Source organism: Triturus cristatus, chromosome 12, assembly GCF_964204655.1.
Source record: "Triturus cristatus chromosome 12, aTriCri1.1, whole genome shotgun sequence".
Taxonomy (NCBI): Eukaryota; Metazoa; Chordata; class Amphibia; order Caudata; family Salamandridae; genus Triturus; species Triturus cristatus.
Genome location: NC_140595.1, coordinates 267,830,201 through 267,847,378, shown reverse-complemented (window position 1 = coordinate 267,847,378; position 17,178 = coordinate 267,830,201). Strand labels below are relative to the sequence as shown.

Below are 17,178 nucleotides of genomic sequence, written 5' to 3'. Positions count from 1 at the left end.
AGGTCGAGCGGTGCACAAGCGCACCCTTTCCAGATGGATTGTCTTGTGCATCAAGATATGCTACTCCCTGGCTGGAGGTTCCTTACCAGAGGGTTTTAGGGCTCATTCCACTAGAGCAAAGTTTTCCACTTCTGCTTTGTCTAGGGGCGTTCCTGTGGAGGACATTTGTAGGGCGGCAACTTGGGCCTCCCTTCACATCTTTGCAAAACATTATTGCTTGGACACCGAGGTGAGGAGGGACGGACACTTTGCTCGTTCCGTCCTTCAGGACTTTCTGGTATAGAAGGGTGGACACCATCCTCCGGGAGTGGGACTCCTGTGGGAATCTATTTACAAGGTGAGGAATCCACTGACAGATGTATCCATCAGAAGAACAAGTTACTTACCTTCGGTAACGCTTTTTCTGGTGGTTACAGTATCTGCCTGTGGATTCCTCACTGACCCACCCGCCTCCCCGTTGTCCACCCTTGTATACCTTTAAGAAATATAAATATAACTTGAAACACCATCATATACTACTGTCAAAGGCATTGTGTTGTTTCTTTTGCCTTTCTACTTATTCTCCACACTGTGTGTGTTGCTTTATATATTATGGACTGTGTCAGTCCGTCCGTGTGCCTCGAAGGCACAGAAAAAAGGGCGGAACTGACGTCATCACGCCGACGAGGTCTTCTTATGCAGCCGGTGACGTCAGCGGAGTCGCGAGCGGAGCCGTGTCTCTGTGACGTCGTCTTCGACCCCATCGGCGTGGACTGCTACAAAAGTTTCCGAATGTTGCTGGCGCAGGGGATATTCACAAGGTGAGGAATCCACAGGCAGATACTGTATCCACCAGAAAAAGCATTACCGAAGGTAAGTAACTTGTTCTTCGGCGCCATTCCACCGCCAAGGGAAAATGCAGCCACACGGTTTTGTTTCCGAGGGACTCGCTGTGGATCCATCAAGCAGTCCGATTGAGACACTACTAACAGCCTCCAGATCATCCGGTAGCATCTATATGGATCTCTCGGGCTCCGTAAATCATGAGTCTCTACGTTGCGCCATACTTCCAAACGCAGAGAGCATGGGAGGGATTATCCAGAAGGGCGCCCGAGTCAGCTCACTCAGCCGGCTGACCAGCCGCTATCTTGCTTGTTATGAATATAGGGAAGCTACGGGCAGGTGCCTTGCCCAGAAGATTAGATCCAGAGAAGCCCAGCAAAGAATTCAAGCCATTAAAAACAGTGGAGGTTCAACGGTGCATGATCCACAAGAAATTTTGAAGGTTTTCCACGCCTTCTAGTCTGATCTGTACACTGAGCAAGGGCCGGCTGATCTCCCTCTAGATTTAGAACTTCCCTCTCTGCCATGGAAACAGTTGGGATGTGAGGACATTGATATTCTAGACAGTCCTTTTTACTAGTGACGAGCTGGAACAAGCCCTGAACACTATGGTCGGTGGCAAGGTGTCGCGATTCTCGGGCGGAAATACGGAGTGCGGGCCTCGATAGCCAACAATGCCCAGAAGGCCAAGGGGCCGCGACGCTCTAGCCTCACTAAGCGCCGTCAGGACGTGCGCATTACAAAAGCTCCGCCCCTTCCGCTATACGGGGCTTGACAAACTGCCCGATTTCCACGTTCCAGGGTGAGCGTGCAGCGGATGGTATTCCCCGCGGATTGCATGCGCGCTTACCGTTTTTTGACTACCAAGCCTTGACTTTACTACTTTCACCCGCATCATCGCATCCACGAGCATCGGAGCTCGTCTCAGGTATTTAGGTCAGCGCTGAGAGCGGACGCGTTTTTCCCCGCTCCTCCGGCGCTCTTCATTTCTTTTCTTTACATTCCCGAATTTCCAACAGGAGCAATGTCGCGAGTCTAGGGAGTGTTTCTGAACTCCCTGAGGTTTGTTGGACCAACGCTGGAGTACCGGCCTGAACAATAGCCAGAGTTGTTCCCAACACCCCTATTGTACTTCCCTGGCATGAGAGGAAAGGCGTTGTGAGAGTAACACGCCTATGGTTCCTATCTTAAGGGTCTGGTTTTCTGCTTCCTCCCCGGTGCTGCTTACTTCCCCTTGAGGACATCATTCCGGGACCCACAGCAGTCACCTCAGTAAGGAGCACAGTATTTGGAGGGGTGGAAAGGGGTGCATACATTAAGAGCGTAGTGATAGTGTCTCGCTAGCTGTTTTCTTATTAGTATGTTTTTTTTCTTTCTTTCCCCTGCAGCGCTCCAAAAAGGAATCTTGCTTTGAAGCGGGGCTGCTCGTTTCACTAGTCGCAGCCCAGAAAAGTCAGCGACCGCTGTTTCCTAGTTTATTCCCTTTCCCTTCCTTCCCCCGGGTGCTTCCTCACACAGCGGTGTATGTAAATCCTCTGGGTGGGGTCGTTCCCAGGGGAGGAAGAGGAGCCATCTTCACGGCATCGTCCCTGCTGGCCGTCCTTGCAGGTTAGTGACCCTTCCATTGCTACACACGGCCTGACAGCCCTGACAGATTGTCAAGCCTACATTAATTGCCCAGCCCGGACGATGGACACCGGCACGGTGTTGGCTTCACTGTTGGAGAGCATGGCGGCTCTGCAGCAGGAGGTTCACACCTCTCGCTTAGAGAATCAAGAGTTGAAAAAAGACATGAACACTTTACGTAGGGAGGTAGCAGGTATATCCCGAAAAGGCATGGGAAAAGAATCATACATCAGGGATTGGACCCTTCCCGCTCCAACCTCTACACCAGTTTCAGGGGGAGGTAAATTTGGTCCAGGGTTCTTCCCCACGCCAGCGACAACAACGCATTCTGAGGGGCCTGCTCCCACTGTCCATATTATACAGAACCAGGAGATACCTCTGGCACCTCCTGAACGCTTCTACGGGGAACCCAAGAAGTTTGAGACGTTCCTCAACCAATGTAGACTCCACTTCCTGTGCAAACCAGCCGTATTCCAAGACGAGGCGGCCAAGACTTCCTTTGTGATGTCGTATATGGGAGGAAACGCCGCCAGCTGGACCATCTTTTTGGTGGAAAGAAATGATCCGGTTCTGCACGATTTTCAGGGTTTTTGTCTAGAAATGGCCCCAAGAGAAAAGAACTACCTTGTTCTATCAAGGCCTAAGAGGAGAACTAAAAGATGTGCTGTCACAAGTCGTACAACTACCCCGCACTTGTGAAGAGCTAATCGACCTCACCGTCCAACTGGATCATCGTTTACTGGAGAGAAAGGGAGATCGAAACAGAAGTGATACTCGTCTTCTTCCACCTCGGTATAAACCCGCTCACGAAGAACCCTCAAGGCAGGCCGAAGCATCAGAGCCAATGCAAATGGGAGTCCTCCGGGGCCCGCTTTCTGTAGAAGAACGAGAGAAACGACCGTAACAAAAGCTTTGCTTGTATTGCGGAAAGAGCGCCCACTTCATTAGAGAGTGCCGAGCCAGAGCCAGGCTACCCGAAAGGCCAACCACCCTTAGAGCACAGGCCACCGCCTTTCCACAAACGCCGGAAAACTAAAGCACCCAAGCCAGGATGAGACCTCTGTCTTGGGTTTAGGAACTGATACGGTCTCTCTACTCTTGGCCAACACCATGCAGCCTTCGGTGGCTCATATAAATGTGTGCGTGACCCTGTGGTTGTCCAACACGCACACCATAGAGGTCTCCGCCCTGCTGGATTCTGGAGCCGCCGGAAATTTCATGGATCAGCAGTATGCCCGAGATCTTGGAATACCATACGACAGTAAGGACAAGCCTGAACCCGTAAAGGCATTTGATGGGACGGCTTTAAATTCTGGGCCTGTGAGGCACCACACACGCACCCTCTTGATGCGGATCGGAGAGGCTCACCTTGAAACTATTCAGTTCGACCTCATTGACGCACCACACTTCCGTCTCATTTTGGGTTTGCCGTGGCTAACCCTTCATGACCTCATCATCCGATGGGCAGACCGCACCGTTTCTTTAACTTCTACTTATTGCAAGGACCAATGCCTTGCAAAATCAGCACACCAGGAGACCGGAACTGGGACACAAGCCGGGTACCTAAAAGACGGGAGCGAAGAGAACGGATATTGTTGCACCGTCGCGCTTCCTGACGTTTATAAAGACTATATGCCAGTCTTCGACAAACAGGAGGCCACTCACCTACCTCCACACCATACATACGACTGCCGTATCGACCTGATACCCGGAGCAGACATTCCTTGCAGTAGGGTGTACGCTCTGACTGAGCCCGAAACCCGCTACCTGAAAACATACCTGGAAGATAACCTAGCCTCAGGCTTCATCAGGCATTCAACGTCCCCCGCCTCATCTCCACTCTTCTTCATCACTAAGAAAGATTGCGATGAATTGAGGACGTGCATTGATTACAGAGCCATAAACAAGGTGACTATAAAAATAGGTACCCATTGCCCTTAATTCCGGTGCTGTTGGACCAACTCAAAGGAGCCCGGATATTCACAAAACTCGACCTCCGAGGGGCATACCACTTGGTCCGTGTAAAGACCGACGATGAATGGAAGACCGCCTTCTGGACCAAGTTCTGGCTCTACAAGTATCAGGTCATGCCTTTCGGGCTATGCAACGCCCCGCCAGCATTCCAGTTTTTCATGGATGAGGTACTGAGGGCTTGCTAGACCTTTTCTGTATCGTATATATTGACGATATCCTCATCTACTCGTCTATCCAGCACCGCCTTCACATGAGCTACGTGTTCCTGGGGGGTAGACTGCAACAACACTCATTGTATGCAAAATTAGAAAAATGCCAGTTTTATATAAGCGAGATTGCTTTTCTGGGATACATTATTAATTCACACGGATTCCAAATGGACATGGGCAAGGTCGAAGCCATCACACAATGGAAAGCGCCCCAGCACGTCAAGGCAGTACAGAGCTTCCTCGGGTTTACAAATTACTACAGGCGTTTCATCAAAGACTTTTCCAGAATCATACACCCTATCTCACGACTACTAAGAAAAAACACCTCTTTTTCCTGGGACCAAGAGGCGGATAATGCCTTTCAAGAGTTGAAATCCCGATTTACCCAGGCACCCATTTTGCGTCATCCCAACCCGAACTTGCCATTTATAGTTGAAACGGACGCATCACAATATGCCATAGGGGGCGTTTTGTCACAAAGACATCCTGACACAGGACAGATCCATCCGGTGGCCTACTATTCTAGGAAAATCTCCCCGAGTGAGATGAACTATTCCACCACGGATAAAGAATTACTGGCTATAAAAAGGGCCTGTGAAGAGTGGAGGCACTACCTCTTGGGAGCCTTACACACGGTCGAAATCTACACTGACCATCGCAACCTATTGTTTCTGAAATCTGCTAAGGCCCTCACACCACGCCAGCTGAGGTGGTCGCTATTCTTTTCCGACTTCGATTTCCTCATTAAGTACCGACCTGTGTGAGAAGTTGGCCTGATATATGATGTCACTAATTCTAGTGTACACCTTGTATCAGTCCAAACAACCCTTATGGTGATTGGTTGTAAAGTCAACCTTATAGACCAGCTATCCTAGTGGTAGCATGGACAAGAGCAGTCTTAGGCTAAACTCTGTGTGGCATGTGAAGCCAGCTGTTATACCATTTGCAATCCCTTGAATACTAAATGAAAGGACACCACAACAGATATATATAAAAATAGAATGTATTTATTCTAGTCAAAATACCCTCAGCACTCTTTGTGTTGTACTTACCTCGAATCTCATAGTCTTATTTAAGCATACATAAGTCACACAGGTAAGTAATACAGTTAGGCCCTAGGGGCCACGCAAACCATATACTAAGTAAGTGGTATAAGAACCACTCTCACGAACACAGGTTAGGCCTAGGCCTAGGGAATCGCTGGGGCTACACTATACTACCAGTTACTAGGCAGTGGGAGGCCCACGGGATACAGGTGCAGAGTGGAAACACTCACGCGTAATGCGTAAAGTCGATTGAAATAGTAATGTTTAGAAATAAAGAGATTTAGGACACTTCGGAAGGAGCTAGGAGTTAGAGACTTGGAAACTAGACCCTAGGATAGTCAATACTCTTGTGAGCACCGGAGTACTCAGTTTACCTAGCCCACGCGCTGCGGGTGCATAGGTGTGAACTTGCGTCTGGTTTCGTCGTCGACTCCTATGGATGCCTGAAGAAAAGATGCTGACAGGCAGTCAGTGAAGAGTGTCCGGTGCATCCCAAGATTGGAATCAAGAAGGAGGGTACCTGCAAGCAGATAGGACACAGTCTAGGTCACCAGCCAGGAGCCGGGAAGGAACCAGGAAGGAACCAGGCGATGTTGTGAAGATGCAGGTGAAGAGGTGAAGCTTGTCGCAGCAGCCACGGGTACCAGGAGGCGTCGAGGACGACCAGAACCAGGAGGCGAGCTGTCCCACGAGGGCTCTTGCTGTCGGCGGCGTTGATGTCGAATTCGGACCCAACAAGCCTTGGCAAGCGCAACCCACGCAGGATGAAGGATTCGCTTCCGTTGCAGACCAGGAAGGCCTAAGGTGCTTCTCTTTCACAGGGAAGCAAGGGCCAGTCTGGAGGAGCCAAACCAGCGGTGGAAAGTTAAGGGTTCGTTGTCACAAAGGCTACTAGCCAACAGGCCAGCAACCGGACAGACGCGTCGAGCAGGAAAATGCAGAAGGGCCCCATGCAGAACTCGTGGAGGGCTGATCTTCGGTGCAGATGGTGCTCGGGGTTGGGGCTTCTCAATCCCCAGAGGACAACTTCGAGGGTACCTCAGAAGTTGCGCTGGAAGCAAGTAGCCAATTTTCCCAGGTAGCCGGTCCCACGTCTCTCGTCGCCTCCACGGATCTCAGGATGTGGATCAGGGTCGGAGAAGTCTGGAAGTCAAGGCGCTGGTCGGACTCTGCAGTCGGTTCCTCATAGAACTTTAGCCAAAGCGGCAGGTCGCTTGATGGTGCCTGTTTGCACAGGGTGGCCACTCCTTGGCCACAAGGGAGATTCTTCAGTCTTCTTCCGTAGTCGAAGGTCCAGAGTTTCTGTTCAAGTTTCAGATTTTTTAGGATAATCCAAAGTCCTAGGGACTCAGCTCCCACTCTTATACTAATCTGGGGGGCTGGGTTACCTGCCAGGTCCCTCCTATGGGTGGGACCAGGGAGGGGGGTGGTTACACCCCCTTCCCTTTGTCCAGTTTCGCGCCAGGACTGGGGCTGGAGTGCCCCAGCACCGGTTTGAACCGGACTATGCATGGGACACCTTGTGTGCCCCAGGCAGTGTCTCGTTTCTTTCATCCCTCCCAGCCCCAATACACTAAGTCCTGTCTAGAGTGGTGCTAGCACCTCCCAAGGCAGGAAACCTATTGTCCAAGCCTCCCTCGCTTGAAGGACTCCCAGCAGCAGGAGGTCAGACTTGTGTCTGTGGCAGCAGCATCCATTTTGTGATGCTGGGGTTCTGGTTAACTTTAACCGGGTAGTAGGTCTTCAACATGTCTTCTCCCTCTAGAAGGGGGGAATACTATCCTCATCGCCAGAAATGGTGTGGGGGTAGTATTCCAAAGTGTTAGACACCTTACACGACATGTTTTGATAAAGCCAAACCATAGTTACCATAACCGCGAGGATTATAAGGCACTTTAAGAGTATATGGTAGGCGATATCATAGAACAGCTATAAGGACATGGTTCCGAAAGCTGCAGACAGGCTCAGCTCATGCTAGAGCACCATCTCACATGTTACCAAGCACTCTGCCTTCAGGATTGTTAAGGCCTGCCATAGGAGTGACTGAAAGGTTACCCATGTGTCTATATATAAGGTAGATCTAAACCATTTGAGAACGGTTCCCCTTACTCCCATCCTGAATTTTGCGGTATTCAAATAGTTTCTCGTGGTTGACTGTGTCGAATGCCGAGAATAAATCCAGCTGAATTAGGAGACATGTTTTGCCTTGGTCAAGGGCTTGGCGAGCATCATCCACAATATGGAGAGTAGTAGTTAACGTGCTGTGCCCAGGCCTGAACCCGGATTGGAATTTGTCTAGCAGAATAAAGTTGGTGATATGTTAGCTCAGTTGAACTTGCACACATTTCTCCAGAGCTTTCGCTAGAAGTGGGATATTGGATATTGGTCTGAAATTGTCTGGAGCAGAAAATTCAAGTTGGATTTTTTTAAGATGGGGATGACTTGACCGGCTTTTAGAGAGTCAGGTATGAATCCTTATAGCGAGTCAGGTATGAATCCTTATAGCAGGGAAGTGTTGTAGTCCAAATGCAAATGATAAATTGGGAGGTCGCGGCCAGGTAGTTGGAGGGGAATGGGTTATTAAAGTGGTTATTCGGATTTAGGGAGGATAGAATTTTTTAGATGGAATGGTCGTCATATAACTTGAAGTTGGACCAGTGCGCTTGGTTCTTGGGTGTTGTCTGGGGGAGAAGAGAGGAGAGATGGGACCCCGCAGGAAGGGGTCAGATAATGGTGGCGGAATCAAGTTGTTTTCCTAGGGAGGTAATTTTGGCTGTAAAAAAGGAGAACTCCTCACAGGTTATTAGGGATTTTGAGGTTTTTGGGAAGTTTTAGCCAGATTGTTAGATTTGCGTTTGACCATTTCAAAGAGCTTACGAGGTCTGTTCTTAGTGTTTTCCAGTTCCGATCTAAATAACTCTTTTTTAGGTCTCGCCTTGCTATCGTGTAAGCGATCGCAAAGCGAGACTATAGAGAGCGGGCTGGAAAGTGCTCCCAAAAAGCAGATTGCATTGCTAGCACGCGCACAATCACGCGCATCGTGCCACCTTGCAATCCGCCTTTTGGGAGCACTTCAAAGGCTCCGCTCCCCCGCCCCCAAGCGCGCGCGCGCGCCACGCTCCGCCGGGCTTGTTTCTTTTCGCGTGATCGCGATCACTTTTACTTTTCGCGTGCTTGTTATTTATCTTGCCCAATTCTTCGCCCTCTGACCCTCATTCCTACACAGATTGAGCAAATGAGCCCGTCCCGTCACCCGTGTGTTACTTCCACTTGGGTTGCAGTAGCACCAAGCTGCGGCCTGCCTCCCCGCCTGCTTCCCACGTCTGAAGCATGGGAAGTGCCGAGGCTTGCCCGCCAGTATTCCCATGTATACCGACCTGTCGGTCCGAGAGCCCCAAACGTGCGGCCAGCTCCGACTTCCTCCTGATGGTGATGTATCTGTTCGAAAGGAACTCCTCGAGCTCCAGCCGCTGGTGATCTGTGTAGACTACGCTGTATTTTTCTCTGGTCCTCGTTTTGCCTGTTTCAGGGAAAAAAATGATATCACGTTTTTAAAAATGTGGTGGGGAGGTGACCACCAGAAACGTACAATTCTATGCTTTTGAAACATGTTCTCATTTACTCCTTTTCTGTAGGACATATTCCCATTATATGGAAGCATCCATTCATTGCAGCTCACAAATTACCGACATGTTCATTAAAGCATTTTTATATCTCAGTGTAACCAAAACTTTTATTACATACCTACGTTGTGATCAATAAAACAATGCGCAAAACATCCATGTTCTTTCAACCCTAGCCGCTGCAGCTAAACATGTTTTTTAAACGCTTTCTTTATTTCAATTTAATATTCCATTGGAAGATTGCGCCCACCTGCGGGTTTTCATAAACGCCGGACCATGTTACATAAAGCTCTACGCCTCGGCAAAAATGAGATCCTCGGGCTCGCCGGGCTTTCACTGGATCTATGTTAGCAGTAGACTGGAGACCGGGTTTTGCGATACCTGTTCTCGATCATGCTTGTTGTATAATACAATTCTCATCCTAACTATTTCAGTTGCAATTAAGTTAATTTTTTAATTGTGAATATTAGAATTATCACATTACCGGCGTGAATGTATCATATCGTGTAAATATGTGACATTCTTCTCATGTAACGTACTGGGTTCTATTGTGAAGATTTCTGACACATTTGGGTAAAGTCTGCGCTATATAAAAATGCAATTAAATAGGATAAATAAATGAATACAAATCTTTCAAGATGGCTGCCGCCTTTGCAGATTCCTGGCCCTAAATGTACAAGGAAGGTTTCACAGGCAAGTGACCTAAATATGCGAAATAGAAATGAGACTAGCATGTCTGACGTTTCCCAGAGACATGCTTCCCGTAGTGCGGAAATTTGGGCACCCATCTGGGTCAACCGAGTGTTCTTTTGACGTTCCACATGACCTCCGAACAAGAGGCATAGAAAGCAGAAAAATACTGAACGGTACAATTAAAGTTCATGAAAAGTATTATTGTTCCGAAGCTATAAAATAATACACTATATTCGTAATGTCTATCCTCGCCAAACAAGAACACTAGCACACATATACCTTCTATAATTTCTGGCGACATTAAGCAAAACAATGACTTTATAAAATCGATTTGAACCCTCTTTAAACTTGTTTTTTATTAGCTTTGTGAATTCGAAATTGCTGCCATATGCACCCGGGAGATACGCCAGCAAACGCGTCATCCTGTTATTTGACGTTCACTTGGTTTATGGTTTTGCCCTTCTTTCATTTCCTTGCGCTTCTACCTTTCCGTCAGTTTGATTCCGAAGTGCGCATGCCTGAACCTGCTGTAGTATCGAGTCCAGAAATAGGAAGTGTTGGTTGTTCAGTGTGTGTGTTCGCAAAGCGAACGCTTAAAAGACATTTGCTGTGACATTTAGTTGGTATATAAGTGAAAACGAGTTTCACGTTTAATCAGCGGTCAAAATGCATAAAAAAGTATGGGAACTGTGTTCCTAATAACATTTTGTTCGGGTTAGTGACTGGGTGGGCGTGGTCACAGTCGAAGCTAAAAACAAAGTAGTCTAAATATTTTGGTAGCCTTTCACTTATATGTAACTGCTTATAAGATATAACGCACACGCCTTAAATAAAAAATAAATGCAAATTAAAGTAATCTTGGGGAGATTCAGAGGGTGTGGCGTTATGGCCAGAGCTGTCACTTTAGAACTGGGGAGCCAGGATTGAGTCTCGGCGTTGGCGTTCCTGGGCGAATCACTTAATCTCCCTCTGCCTTGAAAAACATTTTTTATGTGTCTTTGTGTTGTATAACTGGTGCTCGTCTAAAGCGCTCCTTCGGGTTGACTTTATGCTATATGTTATTTTGTTATGTTATTTACTTTTATTACGCGCACAGATACTCGAAGAGTGTCCCGGCGCGGTTCAAGGAGGACAGAATTAAAGCTCAACCCTACGAGAAGAGGTACGTTTTTAGAAGTTTCTTAAAAACCCCAGAGTCTTCAACCAATCGGAGAGAAAGGGGGAGGGCATTCCAGGCGCGGGCAGCATACACAACCAGGGAAGCGCTACCTAGTCTATGGCGCTGGAAGCGAGGTACCTTCATGAGCCTGAGAGAGGAAGACCTCAGGTGTCGCCCCGGCACGTAGAACGAGAACCGTTTCTGAAGGTATCCCGGCCCCCGTCTATGCAGGGCGCGATGAGCAAGGGTAAGAGATTTGAAAGCTATCCGGGCCCTGACCGGAAGCCAATGGAGGGAACGGCGGTAGTCATGATCACTCTGCCTGGGACCCAGCCCCCCCAACATGCGGACAGCCGCATTCTGGGTAACTTGAAGCTTATTGAGTACAAAAGCTGGGAGCCCAGCATAGAGGGCATTAGCATAATCCAAGCGGGACAAGATAAGTGCACGCACCACCGATTCCCTAGCCGCTTGAGGGAGCAACGGAAGAAATTTCCTCAAAATTTTGAGAAGACCGAAACAGCAGCCTGTCAATCGAGTAACCTGGCTAGAAAAGGAAAGGTTACTGTCAAAATAAATGCCCAGGTTCTTAACGGTCTTGCTGTTTGAAACCGGCGGTGGGAACTCAGGCGGCCAGATAGACTCTCTAAATCCAGAGGGGAAGTCACCAAACATCAAGACCTCGGATTTATCCTCATTGCATTTTAAATGTGCTGACGCCATCCATTTGAAGACCGAGGAAAGACACCTCTGCACATGGGCCACCGATGACCCCTGTTTGTCCCAAGTGAACAAAAGTTGCGTATCGTCGGCATATGCAATGACCTTAGCTCCCAGCCTCTCTGCTAAAAAGACCAGAGGAGTGAGATAGATATTAAATAGGAGGGGGCTAAGGGAGGAACCCTGGGGAACACCCGTGTCAACGAGAAGAGGTGATGAAGCCGCCGGGGGTATCCAGACTTGTTGGTAGCGGCCATCTAGAAAAGATTTGATCCAGCCCCAAACAGCGCCCGACACACCAATCTCCGAGAGTCTGTCAAGCAACAGAGAGTGGGGGACAGTATCAAAGGCTGCCGACAGGTCGAGCAGCACAAGGGCAGCCTTCCCGCCGGCGTCTAGACAGTCCCGAACGGCTTCAGAGATTTCCAGAAGAGCACCTTCCGTACTGAAGGAAGGCCGGAAACCCGATTGGGCAGGATGAAGAAGATCCGCACTCTCGACATACTCAGACAGCTGTCTGTTCACTATCTTCTCACAGACTTTAGACATGCTGGGGAGAAGAGAAATAGGTCTGTAGTTTCCCGGCGCTGAAGGATCGAGAGTCGATTTCTTCAGAAGGGGGAGGATTTTGGCCTGCTTCCAACAGTTAGGGACCCTACCCTCCTGCAAGGATAGATTAATGATGCAGTTAACTTCCTCATTGACTGTTTCTGCCACCGAAGCCAGAAGTCTTGCTGAGCAAGGATCGTCCGGAGAACCGGACTTCAGACCCTGAAGAATTCTCAAGGTACCCGCCAGATCCACCGGGGAGAAATAAGACATGGAATGAATGGTAGGCAGTAATGAGAGAGGAGACACAGGGAATCAAGGGCCCCGTAGAGACAGGCGGGGCAGAGAAGCTGCCTTGTATCTTTAAAATCTTGTCCCGAAAAAATGTAGAGAGTGTCTCGCACCAAGCCGTGGTTGCTGGTAGGACGCAGCATGCAAAAAAAACAAGCATTTGCAATGCAATAGGTCTCGCATTTACGTGAGTTTGAGCTATTGACATTGCAAATGACAATGCCTTTTATTTTTGTTTCCGTTTAAAAAAATAAAATAAAAGGCATTGTTATTTACAATGCCAATAACTTAAACTCACGTAAATGCGAGACCTATTGCATTGCAAATGCTTGTTTGATTTGAGGATGTTCCTGTTGTAAGCATTTCTAGTCTGTCGGAGAAGTTTTAGTTGGGAGGCTGAGGGGTGCTGTCTCCAGGTTCTTTCTGTTAGTTGGAGGGTTCTCCTTTCATTGATGAGGGATCCGTTGAACCAAGGGTTTTTGTCTTTAACTCTGGATATTTTTAAGCTTTAGCAGGGCGAGATCATCAATTATGTCAGACATAGTCGAGTTACAGTGTTCTGTAAGGTCGTTGACCTTTAAGAGATTGGGGGGGGGGGATGTCATTCTCGCAGCGTGCAGCTAGCTTCTTGAGATCTAGGCTCTTTGTGTCCCTGAGCCAGAGTTTTGGTTTCACAGGTTGCGCTGGCCTTGTCTTCTTTGTGCCAGGCAATAGAAAGGTAATAGGGTGGTGGTCAGACCAGTCGCATGGATCTATTGAGTTAAGCCTGACTGCCGTTGCCTTAGCAATGATGCAATCCAGTGTGGCGCCTTTCATGTGAGTTGGTAATGTTCAGGCTTGAGTAAGTGATTGGTCAGAAAGGAAGTCTTTAAGGGTCTGAGGTTCATTAAGGTAATTCCAGTGCAGATTAAAGTCTCCGAGGAAAATCTCATTGTGATAAGTTGGCCTGGTATATGCTGTCCACTAGTTATAGTGGGCACCTTGCACCAGTCCAAATGACCCTTATTGATGATTAGGTTTAAGACAACCTTTATTGAAAGCTATACTAGTGGTAGCTATGGAGAGCAGCCTTCAGGCTAAGTCTCGAAGGAATGTAAAGCAGCTTGGTTTACCAGATTATAACCTCCTGAATGACCAAATGAAAGGAGAACCACACAAAGTATATATATAAAATATATATATTTATTACTAAAAACTCTCTTCTAACCTCTTTAATATTGTGTATCTTGTTCTCTAATCTCGTAAAGCACTAGAACGATAGTAAATAGCACAATACACAGTGGCCTCCAAGGGGAGACCAAACCATATATTAAGAAAGTGGTATAAGAACCAGGACTTGACTAGACACAGTGCCTAGTGCATGTATAATCGTTGGGACCCAGAGGAACCACCCAAGGTAGTGACACAGGGGACCCACGGGGGACGCGTGCAGTGTGAGAACACAGCCGCGAGCTCCGTACAATCCTATGGGAAAGTCGCGGTTGGAATTTTAAAGATTAAGGACACTTAGGAGACTACTTTGAGCAAACCCTTTCAAACTTAGAAGGTTCTAAGGCCACCACCCATGTGAGCACCGGAGTACTCATGTTACCTAACCCAGGGAAGCCGGGTGCATAGGTGTCAAATGGTGTCGGGATTCATCGTTGTTTTCAATGGCGTGATGCTGCAAAGTGCTGCTGCCGGGAAGAGGAGAAGTGTCTGATGTGATCCAAGCCTGGATCGGAGCTGAGAAGAACCTGAAAGCAGAGGGGACAGAGTCTGGGTCACTTCAGGGTGACCAGGGGCACGATAGACGAATGCCCACCAATGTTGGGTGTTTCAGGTGCGATGAGGTGAAGCTTGACTCTGCAGCCACGGAGACCAGGAGATGTCGACGATGACCAAAGTCTGCAGGTCGAGCTGTCCCACGAAGGATGTTGAGTGCTGGGAGGTCAGTGTCTGGATTGGAGACCAACAAGCCTTGGCAACTGCAACCCACGTGGTCAGAGAAAAGATGCTTTGGTGTGGACCAGCAAGGTCCTGGGGACTCCCCAAGCGATGGAGAGTCAGGGCACGTCTGGAGCAACCAGGTAAGCCCACTTAAAGTTACAGTTCCCTCCTCAGGGACCCACAGGTCGACGAACCGGGGATCGCGAAGGGACCTCGAGAGGAATCACTAAATACTGGCCTACACTCCACTAGTGTTCCGTGGGCTGGTAATCTTCGGTGAAATCACTGCTCGGGGTCTGGACAACAAGTAGCCCAAAGCACAGCCTCAGGGATCACCAAAAAGCATATGCTGTTGCAAATGTGCACGGTGTCCAGGGGTTTGGGTTGCATGGTCTCCATGAGGGCTGAGGGTCTCAGGTTTGCTGAAGGGGAAGCTTAGGAACCCACCTCCTGTGTTGCAAAATCTTCAGAGTCCTTCAGGAGCTGCGTAGATGCATACCGGTCAGATGCGTTTTAGGTGCCTGCCTTGCAGGGGAGTAACTCCTTTACTCCAAGGGAGATTCTTCGGTCATCCAACGTTGTGTAGATAGTTGAAGTACTTGGTTTCTGTAGCAGAGTTTCCCTCCAGGTAAATCTAAAGTCCTGTAGCCAGGGGTTCCTACTTTATACCCAAGGAAGGGGTGGGACAAACTCTGGGGACCCACCTATGGGAGGGTCAGGACAGAGTGGTGGCTACGCCCATGTACTTTGTCCAGTTTCGCGCCACAGCAGGGGCTGATAGCCCCTGCAACCGGCTTGAGCTAAACTATGCACAGGGACACCAAATGTGCCCCCAGTGCAGACATCAAAGCACTCTGAGTGCACCCACCCAGCCCCAATACTCTAAAGCTTGTCTGGGAGGTGGTCACACCTCCCTGTGACAGGAAACCTATTGTCCAGCCGTCCCCTGCCAGAGTTTCATCCAGCAGCAGGAGGGTAGACTTGTGTCTGTGGCTGCCAGCATCCATTGTTTGATGCCAGGGTTTGTAAAGCTGGTACCAGGTGTACCGGTGCTGTCATATTTCTCCCTCTAGTAGGGTGGAATCATACCTTGCACACCAGTTACTGGTGTGGAGGTATGATTCCACGGTGTTTGACACCAAACACAACATGTTTCCATGCAGCCGTTTTAAAGTTAGCAGTTACCGCGAGGTTATAATGCACTTAAGTATATATGGTATGGCTGCATCACAAACAACCCCGGAATAGAGGTTCCGAAGGCTGCAGAGGGGCTCTGCTCATGCATGGGCACCCTCTCACATAAAACCCAGCACCCGCCTTCAGGATTGATAGGGCCTGCTATCGGGTTGACTGTTTATATGTGCAGTGATATGGACAGATATAGTGAACCTATATCTAAGTAAGGGGTGCATGTGATGGAGCGGGTAAAATGTTTTCTTTTTATATACCCAATCCATTTATATATGTTGTATTAAAATGACTAATAATGAATTATAATAATTAACAGAGTGTTGTATGGATAACTAACCAACCTTATTAATCGAAAGAATATACGTGGGATTGCTTTGCATGGCTAAATTTACATGTAAATTAAGTTTGTATGCATATTAATAGGATAAACGTTGCTTATGTGATATTATCGTGAATTTTACTTAAATAAGTACTAATGGTCTTTAACGTTGCATATGGCTAGATAAATGTACACACATATGGGTATTAGCAAGGGAAATAACACTGTTTAATCATTTCAACGTATTAATGACGTTTTTGTGTTTCTTTGCTTAAGTTGACCATTTGGGCCTGCTATAAAATGGCCGCCGACTGAATATGACCTTTGCGAAGTAAATCAATGAAGGGAAAGGAGCAATGCGCTTGCGCAAACTTCAGCAGCTGTGACCTGCCGGTGAACTGTCATCGCTGTGCCCATCAAGGTTGTCCCGGGCGAAAGGCCAACCCTTCAACAGAAATTGTTGCAACCTAAACTATGGATTGTCGACGTTCCCATACATTCGTTTTGGAACTTTTAACACCTGGGAACAACATCGAATGTTTCCTGAGGAATTAGGATGTACTTTGATTGTCCAATAAGAAGCTCTGAAAATGACGATTGCAACATTTTGAATGTAAATTTTAGTATAAATAATAGTTGACTAGAGAGGGTCGTTCTGAACGCACTTCATCATTTCCAGTATCCTGATGTTCTGTAGTCACCGTCCTCTCCGTCAGCATAACATTTGATTTAGATAAAGAAATATTAATTGAATTCATGTGTCGCGTTGTTCTTTCATCGAAATGTATTATTGATTGATACGGAGAATTAAGGAGTCATTAAACCAATTCCAACTAAATGATTCATTTGACCAAGATTTGTTTCTCCTTGATGGGAAGAGGAGTAGAGGCACTCTTTTAAGTGGTATTGGTTGAGTTCCCATCAGGGGAAAGCAGTGTAGTTCGGAACCAAATGTTTTATCCCCTTCTGAATAAAAAAAGGTACGGATAGGTTGATTAGAATGAATGTTGGTGTTATGGGCCCCACC

The 17,178-nt window shown here is 47.9% G+C and overlaps 1 long non-coding RNA gene across 1 annotated transcript in view; it reads left to right on the top strand.

Moving 5' to 3' along the window:
* LOC146775831 (uncharacterized) overlaps positions 1-16,904 on the top strand; it is a 52,119-nt gene extending 35,215 nt beyond the window's left edge. Inside the window, exon 3 of the long non-coding RNA XR_014972411.1 lies at positions 16,428-16,904. This is a non-coding gene — a long non-coding RNA (uncharacterized LOC146775831). The remainder of the gene's footprint in view (positions 1-16,427) is intronic.
* Positions 16,905-17,178: the final 274 nt, after the last annotated feature.